This window comes from Camelus ferus, chromosome 3, assembly GCF_009834535.1.
Source record: "Camelus ferus isolate YT-003-E chromosome 3, BCGSAC_Cfer_1.0, whole genome shotgun sequence".
Taxonomy (NCBI): domain Eukaryota; kingdom Metazoa; phylum Chordata; class Mammalia; order Artiodactyla; family Camelidae; genus Camelus; species Camelus ferus.
Genome location: NC_045698.1, coordinates 56,067,969 through 56,093,894, shown reverse-complemented (window position 1 = coordinate 56,093,894; position 25,926 = coordinate 56,067,969). Strand labels below are relative to the sequence as shown.

The window sequence follows — 25,926 nt, the reverse complement described above, 5'->3', positions numbered from 1 at the left end:
CTTTTCAGCTCTAATAATCTTATGGTTTTTAAATCATCTGTTATCTCATATATTCTCAATACAAAGCCTTCACACTCAATATCTGTTGAACTAGATGAATTACAACACCCATCAAATATGAAATACAGTAGGGAATATAAATTCAGAACATTAATTTCCACACATTTCACAACACTGGGATCAGAAGAAGGCTTTATAGGAAGAAGAGAAATAAATGAGATGCACTTTATTACAGCTAACCAGGGTTTTGGTATGTATGAAGGTAAACTAGACGTAAGCTGAACTTTGGTTTAAACATTCTTCTTTGGCTACAAATCTCATCACACACCATTTAGAGCAAATTTGCTCTACAAACTGTAGCACATGTGGTAATAAACAGATTTACGAGATGGCAAAGGTATAGAAGAAGTGCAATTCTTTAGAAAAGCTGTAATTCTAAATGAAAACTCTCAAGGCTATTGCCACAATTTTAACATTTACTTCTCAAGAGAGCTTCTGCTATTCATATGAATCTTTTCACTTTGTAGAGGCTTCTCAGCCTGGGTCATTTTTTGATAGATGCTCCATGAGTGTTTAGTGCTGATGAAAACCTTATTTTCCTCGCTTTATTTGAATACCAGCCAGCCATGTTCCTATCCAGGTACTCTTGTTCTGTTTCTCACTATAAATTGATAATATAGGCTAAGGCCATATCACCTTGAACATGCCTGATCCTGTCTAAATTAAAAATGTACATTATTAATTTCATCTAAGCCTAATGATTTTCTTCATACCATACTGAGAGTTTTGTTGGGAAAATATGCATTTGGGGCATGAAAATAATTTATTTTTTAATTTCCATTTTAGGAATCAAATATTTTTATTTAATTGATACCAAGTTCTTATTTGAAACTTTTGAAAAAGGAAATGGGTGACCTATACCTAGAAAAGAAACTTCGGAGTAAATTCTAGAAAGAAGGTATGGGTCTGTGCTAAAATATTAGCCTACAAACCAAAGTCTAGCATTTCAGTCTGAGCTGCGCCACCTGTTGGGTGGTAATCTTACTCATTCCCCCTTGGAGTAAATGGCTCGTCCTATTTATCCAGCTCTAACGTGCCACTGCATTATTGTGATGTAGGTACTTGCCTCTTGAACTTAGATTTTTCCCTTCAGGGCTCATATGGCTTCACTCACAAATAGTATTTTCCACTTCTCAGATAGTCATGTTTATGAGGCAGTCACTGACTATACCCTGTTAGGTCCCAAGTGTACCACATACTGAAATCACTCCTGAGCTCATCAGAGTGACCTAGGTCATTTATCTATAAAAGAAGAACAGTTCTGTAATCACCAGAAGAAGCAAGTCTATGGTACAGAGATCACTGTGCACTCTGTCCTACCTCCTTCTGTTTTTAGCTGCAAATCTTACTATAGCCAAAGAGCAGGACAATCAATTTCTGGTATTGTTTGGCTATCCAGAGTTCTGTATCTGTTCTTCAGTTAGCCAAAACCCACAGATGCAGAAAAGTAATTTCCTTGGTTGGTTAGTTAGTTAGCTAGTTTTTCTTTGTTTTCTTTTCTCTTGGATCCTTCTTAAAGCAGCATTTCATTTCACATTATACCTCATTAGAGAGTCTCTAATTTTTAGTCACAAATGTGATCAAAGACTTTTCTAAAGTGACTTAACTGTTCTAGACATCTGATGTGGCATTTCCATGCCTTCAGAAGAGTAGTCAAAGTAGCACATTGAAAAATCCTCTTAAAGTGGGGAGGGTAGAGTGCTCAGTGGTAGAGTGCATGCTTAGCATGCAGGACGTCCAGGCTTCAATCCCCAGTACCTCCATTAAAAATAAATAAAATAAACCTAATGACCTCCCCCCCACCAATAAATAAATAAATAAATAAATAAGATATCCTTTTAAAAAAGAAAGAAAGAAAAATCCTGTTAAGCATAGTGGAGTCAAGATTTATTTGAACCAAATGGAGTATTATCATAAAGAGTTGGTAAACAGAGCTGGTGCAATTTTTAGGATTCCAGATTTGGAAGCTTAGAAAGTCACAAACAAGGTATGTAGGTGTGGCTGATCTTAAGGTGCATCATGTCTTATTAAAAGCAAAACAGAGAAACAGAAAAATTCTTTCAAGTTACTATAATATAACGTATGTGATATAATATCATTGGATTGCCCAACTTTTCAACCAAATTGATTCAGTACTTTGGCGTTTTGTTCATTCCACTTAAGAGTTATTCCCTGGGAAACAGGTTAGATCTTCAAAATGTTTTGTGTTCTAGAAGATATATTTTGCATCAGTTGGCTTGGGTTGAACGTGAACTTTAAACTTCAGTAGGAACATCTGCTTACACATACCACATTCTTCTTTCTTCACTGCTGTATGCCAGCCTCCAGAACTATGCCTACCGTGTGGTTGACATTCAGTAAATAAGTGTTAAGTGAATGAAAGAATTAATGAGCAAGTCAATGATGTATGTATCTCATACATTTCAACATTTATTCATTTACTATCTAAACAATCACCACCCACTAAGAAATAATCTCTGTGCTTGGCAGAATAATATTCCTGAAGGCTTTTGATAAATTTCAGATAGTTCTAGTCTTCATGATTAAAGCATTCTTTTTAAAAAATTAAACTATCAGCCATTCCAGCTCTTATTTAACCCTGTTCTAAATCACAAACCATGCTTAGTACTTCAACTGAGATTTCCTAATAGAATGGTATTGTGTGTAATAAACAGTACACCTTATTGTTTTTAGATTAAAGGTTTAAAATTTAATTTTGAATTTGCCTTAATGCATATTATACTTGTATATGAGATCTTTTTAAAACGGAAGAAGCACATTTTTTAGCTTCTGTTCCCAGAAATAAAATAAGTCATAATAGGTTAAAAATTCTTCCCTGAAAGCATGGAAAGGTTTCCTTATTATTTAAAAATTGTATTTTGTAAAGAAATTTAAAACACTTTTTAATTCTTTAAATCTGCCAGCCGTATGTTCTTTAATTAGGAAGAAACTCTAGTAAGATTGCAAGTGCACATTTTATCTGAACACAGTAAAATCTTCATATAAATGGAAATGTACCTAATAGATTTTATATATTCAGTTAGAGTCATATAAAATGAAAGCTATTTGTAGGGTAATAAGCTTGGCTTCTTCAGCCAGGGAAAAAAAAAGATTAAATTGTATCTGGGAGGATTAGGAATTTCTTTGATTACTTTATCATCCTTTCCAATAGCTCAGGATAGAATAATTATAATTTTAAAATATGCCTTAAACCATGGAGAATAACAAATTGAGAAACTGTGTTTACAGTTACAAATGGAATGTTTTCAATCCAGTGGGAAGCTAGTTTACTCTGCTCAAAATCAGTATAATTTTTTTAAAATACAAGCTTTACAAAAGCCTTGGTACAGTCAATGTTAAACAGGCACTATTCCAAATACCATTGGACTGTATTTCTAATGTGAGCATGAATATTTGTTTAAATCCAAACAGTGTGTTTTATTGAATTGATATTTGTCACTTGAACTCAGAATGAGGTCAGTGTCCTGACCCACGGTGTACCCTGTCTGGTGACAGTCCTACCAATTGCAGTGGTAGGCACGATGTTAGGATTTCCACAAAAGTTATCTTTGATCTTTACAAAAACTATAAAAAGTTGTCTAATCTTCACTATTTACAAGTCAAAAAAGAAGCAACAATAACACAGGTTTAGGGAGGTAATTAACTTGCCTAAGATCAGTTAGCTACTTAAGGCCAGAATTGCTATTCTAGCCAGTCCAAGTCCAAGTCTGTCTGACTCCAAATCACATCCTCTACCATCGTCTATCATGCTGGTTCTTAAGGGAACCAGGCCTTGATTTTCCATTCTGCCTGAAAAGATGAATATGAATAATTAGTTTATTCAACCAACATTTACTGAAACACATGCCATGTGCTGGGCACCATGCTAAGCACTGGGAGTGGAGGGAACGTGAAGGGGGACCAAATCCCTGCCCTCATGGAACTTATGCTCTAGTGGAGAGGATGCCAATCAACAAAGAATTTAAATTAATGATAATGCCAGGTAGTGCAACGTGCCATAAAGTAAACTTGCAACAGGCCGTAAGTCGGGATGCATGTGTTGCGCGCGCGTGTGTGTGTGTGTGTGTGCATGTGAATGTGGGGTTGCTATTTTAGATAGGATATTCAGAGGGGCCACCTCTCTAAAGACTCAAGATTGGAATAGATACTTAAATGATGTGAGGAAGCCAGCCATGCAAAATAAGTACTTGGGGAGAAAGGCAAAAGCAAGGCCCTAAGGTAGGAATAAACTGGTATATTAGAGAAAACAGAAGAACACTGTGGCCAGAGCGGTGTCAGCAAGTCAGAGGTACATGTAGTTGAAGGTGGAGCCCAGACCGTCCAAGGCCACCCACATTGTTTCGTGTGTGATGAGAAATGACTGGAGCTCTTATACCAGGAGGAAGTCATCTGAACTGTGTGTGGTTTTAAAAGATGATATTGGCAACTGTGAAGAGAATTGACTATAGAAGAGCAAGAATAAAAGCACTGAGACCAGTTAGGATCATCTGAGAGCATGGCACAAGATTCAGGTGAGAAAGGATTTTGAATCTGAGTGACAGCCATAGAGATAAGGAGAGGTGGATGGAGTCAGATTAAGTTTTGAAGGTGGACTTAGGAGGTTTGATAGAATGAATATAGGGCTTGAGGGCAAAAGAAATGAAGTATGATTTCTAGGTTTGGGGCTGATTACCAAGACAGGGAAGATTAGGAGAAGAGCAGGTTTAGGCTTTTGTGGGTTTGCAGTGGACAATGATGTAGATGATTGAAGTATAAAAGGGGTGGACATAGCTCCAGTGGTAGAACACATACTTAGCATGCACCAGGTCCTCGGTTCAATCCCCAGTACCTCCATTAAAACAACAACAACAACAGTACTTCAACTAAAAAAAAATCCTGTAATGCCCACTGCCCCCCACCAAAGAAGTATAAAGATAAAGATGATGTGAAATGTCTTTAATGGCAAAGGATATAAAAACTAAAGGTAATGTTACATAAAGCAGTACAGGTAGCATAGAATGCTACGGTTAGGAGGTTTGGCTCTTCCAGGCCCCAGAATTCTCCCGGGGACATCGATGATACTTTCCACACTGAGATGTCACATGAAGCCATTTTTATGGGGGCTCACTGACCCTGTAGCACATATCATCCCCACACACACCCTGTTCTGGATACTTTTGTTATGTGCCACCTGCTTCCTGGGGTGGATCTACCTTTGACGGAAGTCTAGGTCAGTTTGCCCTAGAAGCACTCCTGGCTGCCCCAGGCTTCACATGTATCTGAAATTCTCTCCTGTAGGAGTGAATGTGATTGCATGTAAGTGTGAGCTGCCTCTTAGACATCCATTTATAAAGCCCCCAATGCTAGTAGGTCCCAGACAGAGTCAGCACATGAAGAACATAGTAGAACTGGCGATACAATGAGGGATATTATGTGTAAATGAAAAAGAATAATTAATTGAGATAATGTCTATGCTCTGTAAACCAAGAAGCACAAAACAGTATACAGCATTATTAACATTAAACAACACCTGTGAAACTAGACATGAATATCAAAGGAACTGTACCTTACATTTGTAAAGCCAGCTACAGCTACACATTTAAATTCGGAAGGAAATAGAACCTGTACTGAAAAGGTAATTGAGAAGCTTTAGTAGTACTTTTGAAGGAGAGGGGATTGTAGTCCAGTAAAGAAGACAAAGCTGGAGAAAATGAACTGCCTGAGTAATATGAGTGGAAAGAACAAGCCAAATGTTTCAAAGAATGAGATTATGAGTAGAAAGAATGATTGTTATAAAGTCCCCAGGCTGCTAATTAAGAATTGCATATGAGGTGATTACAGGAAACGTGGAAAGAGGAAGAAATGGGATTGGATGTTAAACTTACATTTCAAGCACAGCTCAACCAGGTACCTGAAAAAAAGTACTCAGTGAGTTCCTGGCAGGTGGGGACCTCACTGTTGCAAGTGTGAGTCCCAGCATCTACCGGACTCTTTGAGCCCCAAGTGGTCCATCTGCTAGCTGTGTGACTGGCAGGAGCCGTGTGACCTCACTCAGCTCAGTTTCCGCATTTGTGGATTAGCGATAGTTACGCCTGACCTAACACACTGTTGCCTGTGAAATAGAGAACCTAGCAAAGTACTCGAGCGTTTGCCTGACTTGGTGGAAGTAGGCTGCCATCTGGGCCGGGGCCAGGGCCAGTGCAGTTAAAAAAAAAAAAAAGACTATGTGCTGCATCTGACAGCCATCCTGCCTGGTTCATGGAAAGTTCTCCTGTCCCATCACCTGTGGTGCTTCTACTGTCTGATGATAGTCACAGTTTTCAGCAGTTACCAGAGACCTCCCAGTCTCCAGCCATCTAATTCCCCTTCACAAAGGCTCGCTCTTTTATAGAGACTCACTTTGATGTTTGGCAGCAACCCTTGGGTGACAGTGTTTTTCACTCTTGACATTTCTCAGTGTCAGTTAATCTCCCAAGTTCTTAACTCAAATGTTAGCCTCATTAAATTAAACATTAATCTACCTGAAATTTTGCTTAATAACCTGACAATAATGTTAGCATACCCAGATTCTTTCAATAGATCACCATATCACAGATGGATAGTGACTTCAATGTGTTAAAGATATTTGTTACTCAAAACAAAGGCTTCATAAGACCCAGGGAGTGAAGATGCCATCTCATCATATCGCATGCAGTCTGGATCTTCCAAGCTCAGAAAGAATGCCAGGAGATCCCATTGGCCCCATCTGTTCTTGGCCCTATATCAAAATGATCATCAAGTTAGTGATTATCACTTCTATAATGTCCCAGTTATGATATTTGTATAATATGAACAAACTCAAATGGAAATAAGCCTCATTAAGCAGATTTTTATCAAGAAAGGTGGCTATCTTTATTTATTTTTTTATTTTGGGAAAAAGTTTAAAATGAAGTAGAGCAGACTGACAACCTGGGTGGGCCCACCACGTTCAGATACATGTATTTAACAGTCTCAGAAGCATCTTTTAACATGGGACTCCAAGATACCCTCGCTCCCTTTCCATTAATAGTCAACTAACTATTCATTATCTTCATTTTTTCACATTCCTCTCACCTCCTCCTCCCTCTTCCACCCCATCACCTCTTTGAAACTACTTTCATTAAGATCTTATCAGCAGTAAAGATTTTACATTTGACATAGAAAATTCCTTCTTCTTGTAGAAATAATACATTATTTTTCTTCCAACCTTTTGACTAATCCTTTCTGGTATGTTTTTGGGGGCTATTCTTTGTTTCATTTCTTCAGGTCTTTTTTTGGAAGGGGGAGGTTAATTGGGTTTAATTATTTATTAATTAACAGAGGCCTGGGGATTGAACCCAGGACCTCACAGCTCTTCTTTCTGTTGCCCACTACTCCTTGTGCCTTCTTTGCCAGTCAGATTACATGCTTTCCCAGGTGACACAATCCACTCTTAACCCTTTATTAACAACTCTGTTGGATGACTCCCAGATTTATAGTTCTAGACCTATATATTCAACTACTCCTGGATATCATCACTTGTTTGTCCTACAGATATTTCAAACTCAGTTACGTTCATCAAGTTGCTTACCTTTTCTATCCAAATTCAGTCCTTATTTCAGGGACTGGGCCCACCAACCACAAATGCACAAGCCAGAAATCTGGGAGGGTCTGTGACTTCTCCTTCTCTCATACCCACCCCCCTCTCAGTCTTCTGTATTCAGTTAGTCGCCAAGTCTGTTTAAACTTTTCGTATTCCTGTCCCGTATATGTGGGCAGTGCTTCCCACCCTCATGGCCACTGTCTAGTCTAAGTAACCGTCCTTTTTCCTTTAAGTATGATAGGCTCCTAAGTGGTCTCCCTGCTTCATTACTTGCTCTCTGCCAAAAAGTTCTCCACATAACAGCTAAAGGAATCTCACTAAAATACAAAACCCGCCCCTCGATCATTATCTTGTAGAAAGCCCGGCTCCTGTATGTGGCATTATCTGTCATTATCCAACCTCTGCACGTTTCTCCTGCCTCCCTTCCAGCGACCCCTCCCACTAAACTCTGCCCTCTGGCCATACTAACCAGTATGTGCCTACAGTTTCCAGTCCAGGGTGGCTTCTTCCTACCTCCAGCCCTTTGCCAGCGTTGTTTCCTCGGCCTGGAAGGCCTGTTCCCTTGGCTGCTTACAAGGTGTCTTCCAGAGCAGTGCTTCCCAAACTTTAATGTGCAGACAAGTCGCCTGGAGATATGGTGAAAATACAGATTTGTTTCATTGGGTCCAGGCTGGGCACAAGATTCTGTATTTCCAGCGATTGCTTCTAGATGATGGCCACAGTCTGGTGGGTGACCCTCTGAGTAGGAAGGTTCTAGATCTCCCTTCAGATATCATTCATCCTGGGAAGACTCGCGTGACCTTTCAAGGTTGGAAAGCTGCTATTATCATAACATGTGGAGCATTCCCACGTATCACGGCACCACGAGCCTGCATCGTTATTGCGTCTTTATTGTAATGTTACCACAGTCTGATGGACCCATAGCATCACTCTGGATCCTCTGCAACGTGCCCCTTACTGATAGTGCTCCTTCCATTACTGCTGCTATGTCTGCCTTTGCTCAGAGAACAAGTAAGGCTTCATCACCTGCAGTGCTGGCTCTCAGCCGGAGAATACTCACATTTTCCATGGGGAGTGCGTTTTCTGGCACCATCGGGGTTTTGTGCCACTCTGACAGTGGTGTCCTCTCTCCTGGTCTGTATTCTTCTACACGTTGGCAGAAGAGGAGAGGTACTTGAATTTCCTTTCAGTCAGAGTAGATCCTGCTTGAATACCAAAGCAGAAAACGTAACTATATTTATCCAGAAATATAGACATCATGAAAGTTCCTGTTCAATACTGTAGTGTGAGATTTCACCATTTAATCACTCTGTGTCCAATATTATTAGAAAGGTTTGCACTTGTCCAATGGCACTTACATAATATATTGGCTGACATGCTTGTAGGAACAAGTAAAGTTAATCAGAAATCCCTTGCTCTCTTTTCATCTAGATTATTCATCTCAAAATATCTTCGGATTTCCCAGGGATCATTAAATTTGACTACTGAAATGAGAGACGCTTAAGATTACTCATAAACAGGTCAGGGGGAAATATGAACATAGTGGCTACACTTTATGCCTCCTAATTGATCAATTACAGAAGCCAAGGTAAATTTAGGGTACCCGTTGTCTTAGCTCATTACGGATAAAAATACCTCTGTCAAGAACATAATCAGACTCACAGCCTTGCTTACTGGGTGGGAGGGAGAATGAGCCTTCATAAAAGTTAAAGCATTTTCTGTTCTCAGTTGGAAATTTTGAGCAGGAGAGGAATAGGCAAATGAATAAAACATGGTAATAGAATGCAATAAAGCAGAAATTGAGACATATCCACTAAGTAAGATCACAGAGAGCATACAAATTTCACTGACCATTAAAACGCCTCGTCAGGCAAGATTATGATATTTTTAATCCCTAAAGTGATTATGTGATAAGTGTTACAGAGTTTGCATTTTATTAAAAATTTTAAGAGTATATGAAAATGGATTAAAGTTTCAACTTCCTAGATTTGACATTTATTTTTAGCATTTAACAGCTCAGCAGTTTTAATGACTATTGCCAGATAATTCTACTCTTTAGAACTGATGTAGAAATAACTCTACAAATGGTTCATCAGTTGTATGCCAGGTGCTGGTGCAGGGACACTACAGAAAATGACATCCGTGGAATAAAGGCCTTCCCTTAGTTCTCTACCCTTCTCCCCTGAAACACGTGTTTATGTACAAAAGCAGTGACTCCAAGCCCGAGTCCAGTAAACCTGGTATTAGGGAGCAGGGAGCAGAGAGGGAGGTTGGAGGGCTTGATGGGGTACTTTGGATTCCTACCATACTGAGTGTTGTTGCCAGGTTTAAAATATGTACACACACACACACACACATACGCACATAACACACACATATATATTTTATAAATATTCCTGTCTATTGCTGTTAGGAATTAAAACGCATTTTAAAATGTCACTGAATTCTTAAGTTATTATTATGTCTTCTATCAATAAACATGTATAAGTAAAACTGCTACTATAAAGAAGAGGAAAAGGCAACCCAAACTCTGTTTGTGTGTGTGTGTGTGTGTGTGTGTGTGTGTATTTAATCCCAACTGCTCCTGCAGTGAAAGAGATAGTATCTTTCGCCTACCAACAATCTAGATAAATACATATAAGATATAAATAGAGAAAGGAGGTAACTTAGGGATTGTGGAATAAAGAGTTTTACACATAATTCTCTTTTCTAATTTGGCCAAATTTTAAGTCATTCCCATGTGAAGTAAGTTTCCTTGAAAAACAAAATGAGAAATGTTTTTCTCTGCACATAATTTAGGTGGAAGTACATCCAGTAGATCCAGGTTTTCTCTCCAGGCAAAAAGTAATTTGGAAAGAACTAAGCAATATGGTATTGGTAAACAGTGTTTCTTTCTCATAAAATGCCAGCCAAAAAGAGAATCTATTTAAGATTTTATTCAGACCTTTCTGTCAGCCAGCATAGGAAAAAAAGTTTTTAAATGGCTGCTTTTAATGCAATTAATATTTGTTGCTTGGGTTTAAAGAAAAAAATTGAGTTTTTAAACAAATTATTTTTTGATAAATAAAAAGCTTTGCATGATAGCCTGAAATGGTAGAATAATTGAAATGGGGAAAAAAAAGTCTTCAGAAATTATCGCCAGTGGATTTCTATAACTTTAGTTTCAAATGCTTTTCCAAAACGTAACTTGGTAAAGTAGTCAAAAATCTCTTCTATTTAAGTCTACTTATAAGTATAGCACGTATATAATTATTGAAAAAGAATCTGGTTATGTGAAAGTATCTTATAAGTTAAGTTTAATGCTCCCAGCTCTGTGGGAGGATCTAAGAATATTTGCACCATAAAGACAGCACAGGATACTTAAATACAGAGTGATGGAGAGAGATAATTTGCAAGATTTCCAATTATGTCCTAATTTAAAGTAACTATGATAGAAGACACTGTTAGTGCATTCCCCTAAAGGGAACTACACATAGTTATGGATAGCTTTAGGGAGTAGAGTGGCCAAGAATTGAATCAGAAGAGGAAGGGGACAATATGACCAATAATAGAAAATGTCAGAAATATTTTAAATTGGTGGTTTGCTAGTTATATTCCTCAGGATCCCAGGATTGCCTTGAAGGTCTTGGGTGCCAAATGGGTGCTAGAAGGCAGAGGAAAGAGCCAACAAGTGAGTTTGGGCAGACTTACTTCCCTCCTCAGTCAGTCTGAGTAGTGCAACTTTCACCATTTTTGCAGACTTAAGTTCCATGGAAGATTATCTTTGCAAATACAGGGTGCACCCTAAATTATATGCAAAGAAATCATTCCTAATTTTGTTTTTCAAGGAAACTTGTTCCCCATTGGAATTACTTCAAAATTCAGCATGCTTAAATACCACTGGTTTAGAATTTAAGGAGGAGGTCTTACAGCAGGTGGACGAGGAGATTCAATAGCAGTACTTGGACGATTCTCTCTATTCTTCCTATAATGTGATTAAAGGATGCTATTTACAAAATGAAGGAGCCAGGATGCAGATAGGAGAAAGCTGTCACCCCAAGGGTTTCTTATTTCAGAGGGGAATGGAGGAGAGTATGTGTGATTTATAATAAAATATCATTTTGTCACATTACTTTGATTTTGTTTTATTCATGGAATTTTTTAAAAATTTCAGGTAATATTAACAAGGGTGTGAAATCTTTATGTTCAAAGAATGGAAGTGTGCCTTTTATAAAGGCAAGAAATACTGCTTTACTATAATTAAGGTTTTGCTTAAAGGACAGTTTATTACCACTGGGGCTCTTTTATTCCTTCCTCACTGGAATTGTTCATTCTAATGTTTCATATTAGTGACTGTTTTAAGCTAGTCTCTTATTTAGGTAACTTGAATCTTCCAGGACAGCAGCTAGTGCTTCCACGGATACTTCAGCAGTCGTTGATTTGGGTAGACACTTAATCCGCCCCAAGGTTTTAAAGCTTTATGTTTATACATTACTAATCCAGAAGAGAACACTAAAGTCGATAATCATTAACTAATTAATCAAAAGATCTCATTTTAAAAATAATGTGATGGTCATAACTTTCAGAATATGATGTGTGATAATAATTATTAGTCAGCAATAATATTTCTATAACATTCAAAATGAATAGATTCATGTAAAATATCTTTCATCTTTCCAGGCTGTGCTTTGTTGAAAATAATTAAATAGTGAAAAAAACCTGAAATATGTGCATATATTGCAATGTCTTCATAGATAAAGTACCTTAAAACTGGATTTGGCAATGAACTTAATCATTGGAATATAAACATATTTCAAGCGTTAGGTGCTTGCAAAATTTTTTATTTGCTTGCCTCCATCTCTTCCTTGTGACTTTGTTAACCAATGTCTAGATGGCCATGTTTTGAATCTTTCATTGAAATGGTCATAGTAAGACCATACATTGTGAAGAGACTTTGGAAAATTAATAGTATGTTTAGCCTTATTTATAAAGGTTCATGGAGCATATTGTCTAAATCAACTTGATAATGGCCCCGTCAGTATTTTGCCTTACTGCCATCTATGGAATAAATGTAGATTTTTTTAATCTAAAGAATTTATGAAGTGGACTGCTGAACACAGTTATCATATTCTCTAAATTATTTGCTGTTATGAACTGGCTTGGTGTTTTCCAAAGTCTACCTTTCAGTGCTTCTATAGGTCCATGCTGGGAATTGCCATGTAGAAACGTAGTGTGGGAAAATAGCCCTTATTATCTGCCATCATTCTTGCATCACTGAATCCCTATGTGATGCACCTGCTAAGCCTTGTGAAACCTCCAAAGGCCAACTAATAGATTGCAGGGCATAAAATGGAAATTATCTGAATTCACAAATTTGCCAAATGTGGATGACAAATATATTCACTGAAGCAGGGAATGTGAGTATGCTCAGTTTGACAGGGAACTCTGGGGAGATCAGGATCTTTTGCCAAGACATCAGGGGGAAAGAGAGCAGTGAGGAAAACCCACATTTCACCTATGATGAGGGTGGCAGATAATTAAAAAGTATACGTCAGCCTCCTGCCCAAACTTAAGAGGTGCTGTTTGTAACTGTGAGTGCAATTACATACAGTCTTGTTTCTCCTCACCCCCGGTGCCATCAACACAGAGTTGTCCAGATACCGTGTTCCTTGTGCTGCTTAACTCATGGCTAAGATTAAATGACGATGAGTGGCCAAGAGACAGTGATCATGTGTGCAGTGTTGAGAGCATGAACGTGTTAACTTTCATAAGGTTCATGTGAATTTAAATAAAAGTGAGAAAAATAAGAGGTGTGATCAAAGAAGAAAAACATGTTGTTGGATGAAATTTGGAAGCAGATGGTGAATCGATGAGGCAGATACAGTAAGATAGAGTGATTGGTTACCGGAAAGTACATCTAGCTTTTTCTAATTAAAAAAAAAATATTTAACTACTTTATTGTACTCTTACCCTTAATAAAAGAGACTTCTACAATATCAAGCTCACTGTTGATGTTATTATGAAAAGTAGAGTTTTTGCAGTTCAACTAGGTAAAGAAAGAAAGTGGGAGTAGACCAGTTGCCATAGGGATTCTAAACAAAGCTGTGAGATGAAATATGCAGTACAGGGATGGCACTTAAGAAGCAAGCAACATAAATGTTTAATCAGAAGGAAATATTCAGAATCTGAAAAATACAGAATAAGTTGAAATGACTTTGCATTCTAAAGGTATGCTGTAAAGCAACGCTTCATATCACATTCACAAATATAGGTCTTTACTCTATAAATAATACAGAAGATTCTCAAGGTATCCATTTTCTGTGCTGCCCTGTGCCCTTCACTTAACCTGCTTCCTTCATCCTTTGCTCTGTTACTTGACATCTAATCATTTCACCAAGTCATCTTTCTGACCTCCTCCTGTTAGCTGTTATGTTAGTTTTCTATTGCTGCGTAACAAATTATTACATCCTAAAACACTGCATATTTATTTTGTCATGGTTGCTGACGGTCAGGAGTCCAGGTGTGGTTTAGCTAGGTCCTCTGCTCAGGGACTTAAAAGGATTCAGTAGAGGTGTCAATTGGGCCGTATGCACATCTGGAAGCTCGGCTGGGGAAAAATCTGCTCCCAAGCCAATTCAGATTGTTGTCAGAATTCATTTCCTTGTTGCTGGATGAGGGCCCAGCTGTTTAGATGGCTCTCAGCTGGAGGCTGCCCTCACGTCCTAGAGGACACTTTAGTTGCTAGAGGCCACATTCTCGTAGAGGTGACCCAGAGTTTCCTGACATGTAGATTGCTCAGCATGGTCTGTGAACTTATCAAGCCAGCTAGAAGAAACTAGGGCAGTCTGCTAAGACAGAGTCTCATATAATATAATGTGAACAGGAACTGAAATCCCACTGTCTTTGTTATAGTCTGTTGGTTAGAAGCAAGTCAGAGGTCTTGCCTACACTCGGTGGAGGGGACTATACACCAGCGTGGACAGCAGGGAGGCTGAAATCATGGGGCCACCCTAAAGCCCATCTGCCACACCGCTAAGTCCATACTTTTGCCTAATACCTCTTACAAGATCCACTTATCTCTTTAGCCAGCCTCATTCCACTGTGTCCTTTGTCCCCTTTCACTCAAAGAACTGATGTTAAATCACATGCTATAAAGACACAAAATAACCATCAGGGACATTCCATCTCCCCTTCCCAAAAGATAAGGAGTAATACATGTTTCAAGATAGCATCAGTAAAGGGAAAAATCAGAACATTTTTCTGGCCAATACAGCTCCTTTATCTGGGAGCCATCTCCATTCCACAGAGCTGTTAGCAAAGCGTCACATTTGGACAGTGGGAACAGAAGCAACCCTAGCACATGGGGTGGGGGAGAGGAGCAAAAAGGAAGTGAGTGAGACTCCAGATCTTTATCGAATGGGACTAATCTTTTCTTGTATCTGGAAGAAGATGAGCAGATGGGGTAGAGCTGCTGCTTCTCTCTGCTCAGCATTTGTTAAAATGAGAGAGAAATTATATTTCCCCACAAGCTCAGTTCCTAGAGTTTAATACCCAGGGAAGAACCGATACTCCACGGCCAGGGATTCAATTATCCTGAACCACTTGGAAGTGAAAGTAAGCAATCTGAAGTTTACTTTGTCCCTAAATCAATTGGTGAATAAAAGCCTTAATGTTTGATTTTTTTTTTAACCTTAACATCATCTTCCAATGACTTAAAAATATTCCCTCTCAAAAGATTCTCAACTTGAAAAGCCGACCACTTCTACAGGTGGTGATAACTTGCCCTTGACCTAGGATTAAGAAATGTCATCCTAGGTGGTCATAATACAGCTGCTGTTGTTCTCTATAACATCTTTACATTGGATTTTAAATTAGTGGCATTTTATTTCTAGAAAACTCAGCTTATATTGCTCTTTGGAAGCAAACATATTTTTGGCTGAAAACAAAGGAAAATCATTCCGAAACTTATCTTGGTATAGCATTTTACTTTTAGAGAAATATTTTCATATTTCATTTAACCTTGAGAACAACTATATGAGGAAGTCAGGGACAGTTGCTATGAACCCCATTTTGTAGGAAAGGAAACAGTCTCAGAAAGGATACGTGATTGTCCAAGGGTACGCAAGCAAAAAATGACTGAGGTCCCACTGAGTCCAGGCTGCCAGCTCTGCACAGGGAGCTCTTCCATGTACTTCCTGACTAGAACAGATGAGCTCTGTGCAAAATGGGACAGACACCAAATCTAGAGGAAAACATTAAAGCAGGGCTGTTTCCCTCTTGCTCTTATGGGATCATAGTTTTTAATTGATCATTTTTTTTTAATTTCAGAGGAAAATGTATTTAAATTCAATAAATATAAAACTGACTGAATTTCATTCATCTTTAAAAAAAGTTGCCTGAGTCAGAAAAAAAAATATGATTAGTTGTTTTATGTGTCAGTAGATTTGGTAATTATGCATTATTTTATTGAGCAGCCCAATGAGCATATAAATCACTTGAAATGTCAACACACAAATGTGTTGATTTTGGCTGCCTTAATGCTGCCGTTACTTTTCTCCTTGAATATGAGAAAGAACTTACAAAGATGCCTTTCTGATCAGTTTTAGTGTGGATCTGAAATGGTAGTATCTAAACAAGCAGAGTCATTTTCAGTGGGAAAAAGCAAGTTGCAGGCAAGCGTATCCTGTGTAGTCAGAAGACAATGCCACACCTAAGAGAGATCTGGAGACCTTCATTGTGTGCTAGTCTGAGGCCCCAGCCCAGGTTCCATTTTGCTTTCTAGTAGACATTGGTGACACCGTAACAAATGTAATTTGAGATTTTTCTTCATAAATTAAATATATGGTATATAGTTAATTATACATATGAACTATATGGGATATAGGGTGATACCTAGATATATTATCTGATATGATCTGTAAAATAAAAATTTTTAACTCAAAGAAATATGAAAAAGAATGTGTTACATTATTCTTTTTAAGACTCTTTTTTAAGTGTGTAATTTTTCCTCCTCAGAGACTATAGCAAAAATGTGGAGATTTGGACACAAGTGATGAGTCTGCATATACTGGACATGTATATGGATAATGAGAGAAAGTTGCAGTGACCATTTAAAAGATTAAGCTGTAAGAAGCAAACACTTGAAAGATAAGCCCCAGATACACAAAGGATCTGCACTTTTCAGAAATGGAAAATTGATTTTTAGCAGCTGCTTTTTTTCTAGCGCACCTCAAAGGGGATGTAGGGAATTTCTCCCTAGATGAAAAATTGGATACATATTTTGACATATACTAAACATTAAAATGTCCACCTACTAATGTCACCAGAAATTAAAGATAGAATACTATTTAGTAGTCTAAGTCAAAAGATTTAAATTTACATCATACTGTATGAATACATGGTACTTTTTAAAAAGGCATAAAATGCTACTGAATTGCACACTGGACTCACAAATTATGTACTGGTGATAGTCTTTTACTGTTGGACACTAAAACAAGAAGAAACCAAGCTGTTTGCAATGGAGTGTTCTATATAAAAATTGATAGCCAGGGACTGCACAAATTCAGAGATTAACCTAAGAAGATAGAAAAACAGAAACATAATGTTAAAGGTGGACCTAAGGCATTTTATAAAGAATCTAAAATCCAGAGAGGTTAAAGGATTTCTTCCAGTAGAGTACATGATAAAAACCTAATGGCCTTTCCTTTTTTTTTTTTTTTTTAAATTGAAGTATAGTCAGTTACAGTGTATCAATTTCTGGTGTACAGCATAATGTTCCAGCCATGCATGTATATACATATATTCCTTTTCATGTTCTTTTTCATGAAAGGTTATTGCAAGATATTGACTATAGTTCCCTGTGCTATACAGAAGAAATTTGTTTTTTATCTGTTTTTATATATAGTGGTTAACATTGCCTTTACTTTTAAAATAGCACATTTAAGTTAAAATCTAAATTCCTTAGGCTGTAAATGTCTTCATTTCAACTGGCTGTTGACTCAGAAAGCCCTTCACAAGTTGTTCAAACCTTCCATTCCAGCCTCGTTCTCCTAAGGTTCTTTCTGCCCTATATTCCAGCCACAAGAAAATGCTCCTCCTTCTCTAAACACAAAAAGCTCTTTCAAGATACTGTACATTTGCAAGTGAACTCCTGGTCTGGAATGTCCCTCCCTCCTTTCTTCACTATCCAACTCATACCATTCCTTCAACATTCAGGCTCACCTGGGCTCTGCTGGCTCTCCACTCACTGCAGGCATTTTTTTCTTTGCCTCAAGAGTCCACACCTCAGCTGTAAGCTATGCATACCCGGGTCTGCTTCTCCAAGACACCAGAGTTCCACGAGGAAATTTTAGTCACCTGAGGGCTTAGCACATAGTAGGCACTCAGTAAATACTGGATTAACCTTTGGATAAACAGAGTAGAAGAGGACATTTAATTGAAGTCTTTATTATTGATTAATATGTAGCATAGGGAATCACAGACATTTTTCAAATAGAAAGAAAATTCAAAAATCTAAACTATGCCTCTCATTTTACAAACGTGTTCAGGGAGGTGAATTAACTTACTTAAGGTTACTAAGCTAGTGTACAACAGATTCAGGACTTAAATCCATATCATCTGGTTTTAATTCTACATCATAAGCCATGTGATGGAAGAAACTTTGTTATGTCTTGGTCATTTGGAATTTGACTTGTACATAAAAATAGAAAAATGTTTTGCAAGTATTGGGGAGCATGTGATGACTGATCTTTTTATACAAGCCATTGTTTTTGTTTTTTTTTTAATCATTGGAGTGGTTTGTTGATTATGTCTTTTTTTATTTTTTACATCAAAAAAAAAGTGGTATGGAACATTTTTCATGCACATTTTAAAATCAAGGAACTTAATTAGCCTCTCCATTTTTTTTTCAGTAAGCATTAATCTTGTTTCCAGTTTTTATTTTCGTATTCCACATTTGTAACCCTGTACTTTTTAATGTGAAATTTTGTATCTCACTGTAGACCTTAGTTGGCCCTGAAAGTTTTTCTTTAATGTATCAATTCCAACATCACAGTCACCTAAAACAGGTCAGATCTCAGTACTTAACAATACAAACCTATCCATAAGCTATGAAAAGCATATTTAAGGTTGCATGAAATAATTTACTGAATTTTAGAGTAATGAATTTAACATTTTTACCTAGCACTAGACAGGTAAAATACATAAAACAATCAGGAAGAGAGTTCAGGCAAACATAAAATCAAGGCCACCTTATTTTTAAAAGGTAGGGATTTTTCCTTCTCTTTTAACCAAAAATTGATTTCAGGAATAAGAGTAAGCAAGACATGACAGAGCAGAGGGTGTATGGCCCTGATGTACTTCTTTGGTATAAAAACGTATCCATTTTCCAAAGCTTTCTGGGCATGGCACCAACATACAGACATTACAATTAAATTCAATTAAATCCTGTCACTAAAAACCCACACTTCATATTCATAACCAAGACTGAAGAAATAAATGAGGATTTATAAAGAATATTTTGTCCAATCAAAAGAATATCTTCCATTTTTCCTCGCAGGTATGCCATACCAGCACTCAGAAAACTACAGAAATCATTATGCCAGAACAGAAAACTAGTACAGTGTCCTATACTGATCACGAGAGGTTCTGATTATATTTATATCTGACTATTTTTCTCTGGGGTAATCAGCATACCAGGGAATATAACATATAATTAGCACAAAAAAGAACCTACAGTCACCAAGTGGAAAGAGCCTTTTCCATTCTCCTGCATTCTTCCTTTTCCTTAGTCTGAGATAGAAGAAGAGGGAATCAAGGAGATGTTTGAGGAGCAAATTAAGGGAGTTTAAAAGTGGTAGAAATCATACTCTGCTTATACAGTGTGTGTGTGTGTGTGTGTGTACATGTATGAATGTGCACCCTTGCTTAGTGCTATGATGTATTACCTATGCAGGTAAGCCTCCTTTCATCATAACATAGTCCGGTCTGTCATAGGCAGAAGCTGTCTGGGTGTGAATGGGTTGCATTTTATGCCAGAGACAGGTGGAAGAGCAGATGATATCTGGTGCAGCATTTTTCAGGACCCTCAGTTCTTCAGTGATCTGGATGGAATTGGTCAGCATGACGGCCTCTCTGGCTTTTCATCTCTGAGTACTTCTAGCCTTCACAATTGAGAGCACCTCATGCGTACTTGAAGTTTCATCCCCTAGAGTCCCAGACTCTGGAGTCCATCTTATTCCAAGACAGTGGACATGTAAAACCCTATCATAGGAACTCTGGGTCAGGCATCATTAGAATTGCTGCTGTTCCTCTCTGTTGCTAGATGCAGCTTTGGACCACAGTCCTATTTGGTCTCCCAAGTGATTCCCTGCATGATATTCCATCCCTTCCCAAATTTAGCCTCACCAGTATTCCCTGAGAAGAGAATCCAACCACTGAGGGGACATCGCCTTATTCCCATGTCTTTGCTTGGTGATACAGAGTGTCTGTGTGCTTGGATCTTCACCTGTTGTTTTCTCTAGACATCTCCAAAACTCCTAGCAGTACCATTTGCACCTCATCTTTCACTCTATTTCTTAAATAGTGCTTTTTGCTGGACGTCTCAGATCTACAACCTTCTACAGAGGTCTCTTGTCTTTGGTCACTCTTGGGTCCCCAAAATTCCAACAGCCAACTTAACATGCTGTCTCCCAAGAAACATTCCTCTGCTCCAGCCTCTTCAGATGGTGTGGAGTTCAAATTCGCAGAGTCTACCTCTTGTACCCTAGCAAGAAAATCCAACCCATACTGCTTCTGTTAGCCTCCTGATTCTGAAACTTACTTGGCAAAATGATATTGGACTTGATAATCTACTAGTTTCCTCTAGTTTCCCTGGTTTCTTATCTACCTATTTCTGACATGTTAACTCAGTCATTCCTAAGGGCTGTCATTGGCTGTCATTTTGGTGCTGTTTATCTTGATTTAAGTTCTGATTAAATTGAGTGAACAGTGCAGAAGAAAGAAAAAGACCCTGCCCTTTCACCTACCAGATTGTCCCTGGGTTTTCCATTCTTATTACTACTCTTTGAATCTAGAGATCTTTACCTCGTTCTGCAATACTGACAAAGCATTAAAGTCATTCTCACTAACTGTAACATTTTCCTGCCAAAGTTTATATTGCCCAGTGCTGCCAATTCACAGTGCTAAGATGTACAAGCAGATTTTTAATACTGCACCTTAAAACTTCTCTCTCAAGAAAATCTTTTTCTCCACTCAAGCATTTCTTTAGATATTTGCACATCATTTTTCCTTGCTGCTTATCTATGAAGAAAAGTTGACCCTGCTATATTTTAAAAACAAGCCCCAATCTGTGTTCCTGGTCAGTTTCTTTCCATCTTATCTGTCCACCTATCTATTAAGCATGTTCCTGGATACATAACACATGAAAACCTTGCAATAAACTTAGAAGATGCAAAGATGACTAAAATATGATGGAGTACTCAAGGAGTTCAGAATCTAGTAGAGGACATGTTGCAGAAACACAGCCTCCATACCCTGCTTACCAAATTGAGATGAGGACAGAGTTTTGGATGAAGCAGAAAAGGCAGCTTTATTTCTTTGCCAGGCAAAGGAGGTCACAGTGGACTAATGCCTTTAAGATTGTGAGCCTACTGGGAAGAGAAGGCAGAGGATTTTATAGTAAAAGTTCAGCAGTTCAAGGGGCAGAGCTAGTTTCCATAGAGATCTCTTACAGAGTAACAAAGTATTGCAAAGTTGTTCTTACTTTTGCAGATGCAGTGGTCCCCTTCCCTCTGCTGGGTATGAAGTTCATCTCTGGCTTTAGGACTCTCTTAATATTCTTGTGCCTAGAACAAAGGATGCACAGAAAGGGGCTCCTTGGAAAAGAGCTCTAGAGAAAAACTTGTGCAGTTTAAAGTCAGGTTGATAAATGCTTTTAGTGTTTAAATCAGGCTGAAGCCTGGGATTTCTTGCTGTAGGCTGAGGCCTGCAGCTCAAACAGCAGGATACAAGGAAACCACAAAGGGTCAAGAGTAGGTCACTATGGGCAAAAGCAGGACACTGAACATCATCATGAAGGGGTTGAGCAGGGGTTGAGCAGACCATCCAAACCTTTCTCTCCAGTCCAACCCTGGTCAGTAAGAGCATGGGAAAAACCTTTATACCATTATACAGTTAAGCAGTTTCAAACATCATTACAGATATCAGATGGTCACCATTGATGACAATATGGTCCTGCCCCATTACAGACAGACATTCATAAATGGGTCATTGTGAACACTACTATAATGGAGGCTCTAAGGAGAGCATAGATTGAAAGTTGAGAAAAGGCTTAGAGCTCTTTGCATTTGAGTTTCAGATCAATATCAAATGTAGATAATTAATTCTGACATGTTAATTAATATTCATTTTGGTCCCATTCACTAATGCAAAAATAAAAAGAATAAAATTTGTCAACCATCTAGTTCCATAGTAGGCATCATGCAGTATAGAAAAAGCTGGGTTGGGGGGATGGCAATACATGTTAAGAAGAAAATAAATATTTTTTAATTACTTTCATTAAACTTTTTAATTTGTTTTGCATGGTTTTTAAAGAAAACCTTTAGGGTGCATGTGTTAGATTGTGTTTTTCATAAAACTTATAATAAGGAAATGATAAACTTTGTGGCAGATAGCTTAATTATATTTAGTTTCCTTACCTATCTACCTGTCATTATGAAAAACATAGCTTTATGATAGAATGTATGAAATAGCTCAGGTTTCATTGTTGCTTCATGTTTACATAATTTTGCCATAACTCTCTTATGCTGAAGGCAGCAAAACTGCAGAAACATGAAAACAATTTATACAAAATAAATTCAGCTAACAGAACAAAGTCCTTCTTTAAAACGAATGGCTCAATGTTAGTGGTATGATTGCAATAATAAAAAGAAGTCATGTGAAATGCCAAAAAATTAAGAGCTTTGATTTTAAGCACTTAAGTACACTAGTTTTTGTTAGGCCTAGAGTTACAATATTGTGAGCAAGCAGAGTTTCTTTTAAAACACTTGGAACTTGTTTAATTATGTTACTTTTCATTTGAAGATTGAATGTGGTTTGAGGTTATGTTGCAAAAAATACATATGGTCAATATTACTAGAGAAAATTAGACAGATATCTTAAGAGTCTACCCCAGCCTTCACCTGTACATACTTCCTAAGAAGCAAAAACAAATACACATATTATTTAAGTCCTTCCTCAGAGACTACTGTGCTTTTTTAAAATTATAAAGTATCCTAGTCATTTATAGAAAATAATGTAATACCTGAATCTAACAAACGTTAACATCATGCCATATTTACTTCATATATATTATATATACAGTAAATAATATATTACCAAAAAGTATTTACTAAAAGGGAAATGGAAACCTGTAGGGTCAAGAAAGATCACACATAAAAAAGAGAGGGGAAGAAAAGAAATGAATCCCTTAATAGACTTATCCTTGTTAAAGACTTCAAGTCAGACTTTAACAGCTTTCAAAAAACATATACCCTGTGTTTTACACAGAACACATATACCCTCTGTTTTCCACAGAAAACAGAGAGAAAAAGGCTTCACAAATTCTTTTATAAAACTAAGATTTCTTGTTACTAAAACTGGGCAAACACAAGAAATTGACTTAGAATCTCACTTGCAAAATGCAAGTCTTAAATAGAACACTACTAAATGGAACCCATCAAAGTTATAATGAAGAAGAATTTATCCCAAGAATGCATAAAGTGATCAAATTTTAAAAAGAAGAAAACTTAAAAAAATCTGTTAATCACCAAGGTATGAAATTAAATGTGAGGAATGTATATATCTTGCTGATAGGAATATAAATTGATAAAATCATTTTGGAAATTATTTGGCTTATCTTACAAAATTGCACATTCATGTACTCTACAACCAAAAAAATTCCACTCCTAGGGACATGTTCACAAAAAAATTTTGAATACTATTTATACCAGGAGACAAGTACAAGAAAGTTCATAGTGTTGATTTTAAAAGACAAAACTGGAAATAATCAGATACTCATGACAGTAGAATGGGTAAATATATTGTCTTACATATACACATGGAATATTACATAGTTATGAAAATAAATATACTTCATAACTATAAACAAACTTATAGATTAATCTCAGTAATATAATATTGAATGAAAAAAGTCCCAAAAGATTACTATATGATACTTTTTATGAATTTTTAAAATTAAATATTATTTAGGGGTCCACTCTAGTAAAATGTGTTTGAAAAAGTAAAGAAATAGAGGAAAATGCAGCACTGAGTAACCATAGTTGAGAAAAGCAGGAAGATAGGGGAAGATACACACGTAGGTATTGTCAGTGTTATGGTTCTCAAGTTGGTTGGGTTTGTGGCCGCTTATGTCTTAATTAAGGGAGGAATCTGTATAATCATCTCAATATGAACAGACATAATTTAATAAAATTGAACACCTATTCATGATTTTAAAATTCTGAAACAAGTAATAGAAGGAAAAGTTCTTAATCTAATAAAATATGTCTACAGAAAAGCTATATCAAAAAGCATTCTCAGGGCAGAAATGTAATATACATTCTTTTAATGTCTGGGTTTTTATTGTTGGATTACTTTTAACTATTGTTTCCATCTTGAAAATACAAGATGTTGTTGTGACCTGAAAGTTTCCAAAAGAATATGTTCTTTCAGGATAATTCTTCGCAGTTTACCTTCCAGTCTGCCCAACGACAGTGACATTTCTTGCTCCTAAAGCATAATCTCTTCCTGATGGTTTATGTCACTTGCTGTTACTTGTTAATGAAAGTGGCACTTGTTAATGAAAGTGGCATACAAAGGAGTTGGAGACAATGAATTATAAGGCCATTTTTTTTTTTTTTCAGAATACAGGGTATTAAAAAGCATGTCTGGTATTTCCTCCATAAGTTTTTTTGCTGCAAACATTCTTGCCACGTAACTAATTGGCCGTGAGGCAATTTTGCCCTGAAAGAATAGCTGGTTGACAGTTTTGGGTGTGACAGCTTGTTTTCAACTGGATGAAACACATTAGTATTTCTTCCAGTTAGCAATGTTATTGGAAGCTTTATCAAGCTGACAGATGACAACAATTTGCCCCAAGAGTTGGTTCCTTATTTTGAAACACTTTGCATTGGAATAGGGAGAGTCCAGCCAAGGGCCTGGATGGCATAGAGTTGCCACATTTCCCATAGAACTTGGGAACATCTATCTTACGGACATATGACAGTATGCCAAATACCAACAACAGTGTTCACAATACAATAGCGCAGGTATAAATATGCATTCTAGTACTTGGAAATGGATAACTCTCTTAATGGAGAAAGACGTTTTAGCAAAAAAGAAAAGGTGTGATGCCCAATGAAGAGTCAAACCAACAAGCCAAAAAAAAACAAAACAAAAAAAAACCCCACACCAAACAGTATAAGATACTATGAATGAAAAACTTGGAAGACAAGTATGTGGGTGCAACCCACAAAATAAAATGTTGTTCGCACAGTTATTGCTATGAATCTACACACATTTTACATGTATTCAAATATTTAATACTTCATAACAAAGTCTTTAATTTTGTTACTCATTTTTCATGTTTAATGTTTCTGTCCTTTTTAATGTCCCTCTTATAGTTATTTTTATTGTTTATGGCAAATTTGCCTTATAACCAATTATGTGACAAAAATGTTTGCAGCAAAGGTTTCTACAGCTAAGATACTTATGGCAAAAATACCTAGAACCATTAAAAAGTCAATAAATTATATCTGTGACCTCCGTCCCAAGTGTGCCCTAAAGGGAGACTTGCAAAAAGTAATTTGTGTTGGACCTATAGTGATTCTGTTTAATGTATAGATGTGTCAAAGCTTGTATTCTGATTCATAAACTAACAGGTATTTCAGCATTTCTTGAAATGTACCAGATTTCTCCGTGATGGGAAAAACATGTCAAAATAATCTGTTTAGGTATGACAAGCCACAAGATAAGAGACAACTCTTGTGAGTTGTTTATGAGGATGAACTTTTTTTTTTTTTAATACTTCCTTGCTGCCTGGTTCCACTGTAAATAACTTTCTGAAATTATATTTTTAGTGTTATTCTAATAATTTCTACGTAATTCCTCTTTTTTAAAAAAAATCATTGTTTGAATTTCATCTTTGGACTTCAGGATCCTTAAGCACTTAAATCAGATAAAGGGAAGTATACTTCAATTGCTTGTTTATTTCTTTTTTTTTTTTTTTTTGCAAATTATGTTTAAAATGC

General features: G+C 37.0%; 1 protein-coding gene and 1 long non-coding RNA gene across 8 annotated transcripts in view; one reads left to right on the top strand and one right to left on the bottom strand.

Annotated features, from left to right (window-relative positions):
- Nucleotides 1-25,926, top strand: part of EDIL3 (EGF like repeats and discoidin domains 3) — a 394,119-nt gene that overhangs the window by 325,670 nt on the left and 42,523 nt on the right. The gene's annotated exons all lie outside the window — the stretch shown is intronic.
- The window catches only part of LOC116662159, a 62,354-nt gene continuing 38,318 nt past the window's right edge, over nt 1,891-25,926 (bottom strand). For 5 of the 6 annotated variants that reach the window (XR_004318150.1, XR_004318154.1, XR_004318153.1 and 2 more), the window contains 5 exons: nt 21,402-21,483; nt 17,861-18,041; nt 8,721-8,865; nt 8,174-8,286; nt 1,891-6,817 (listed from right to left, as the gene is read on the bottom strand). This is a non-coding gene — a long non-coding RNA (uncharacterized LOC116662159). The remainder of the gene's footprint in view (nt 6,818-8,173; nt 8,287-8,720; nt 8,866-17,860; nt 18,042-21,401; nt 21,484-25,926) is intronic. The other variant, XR_004318151.1, reaches the window with a different exon arrangement.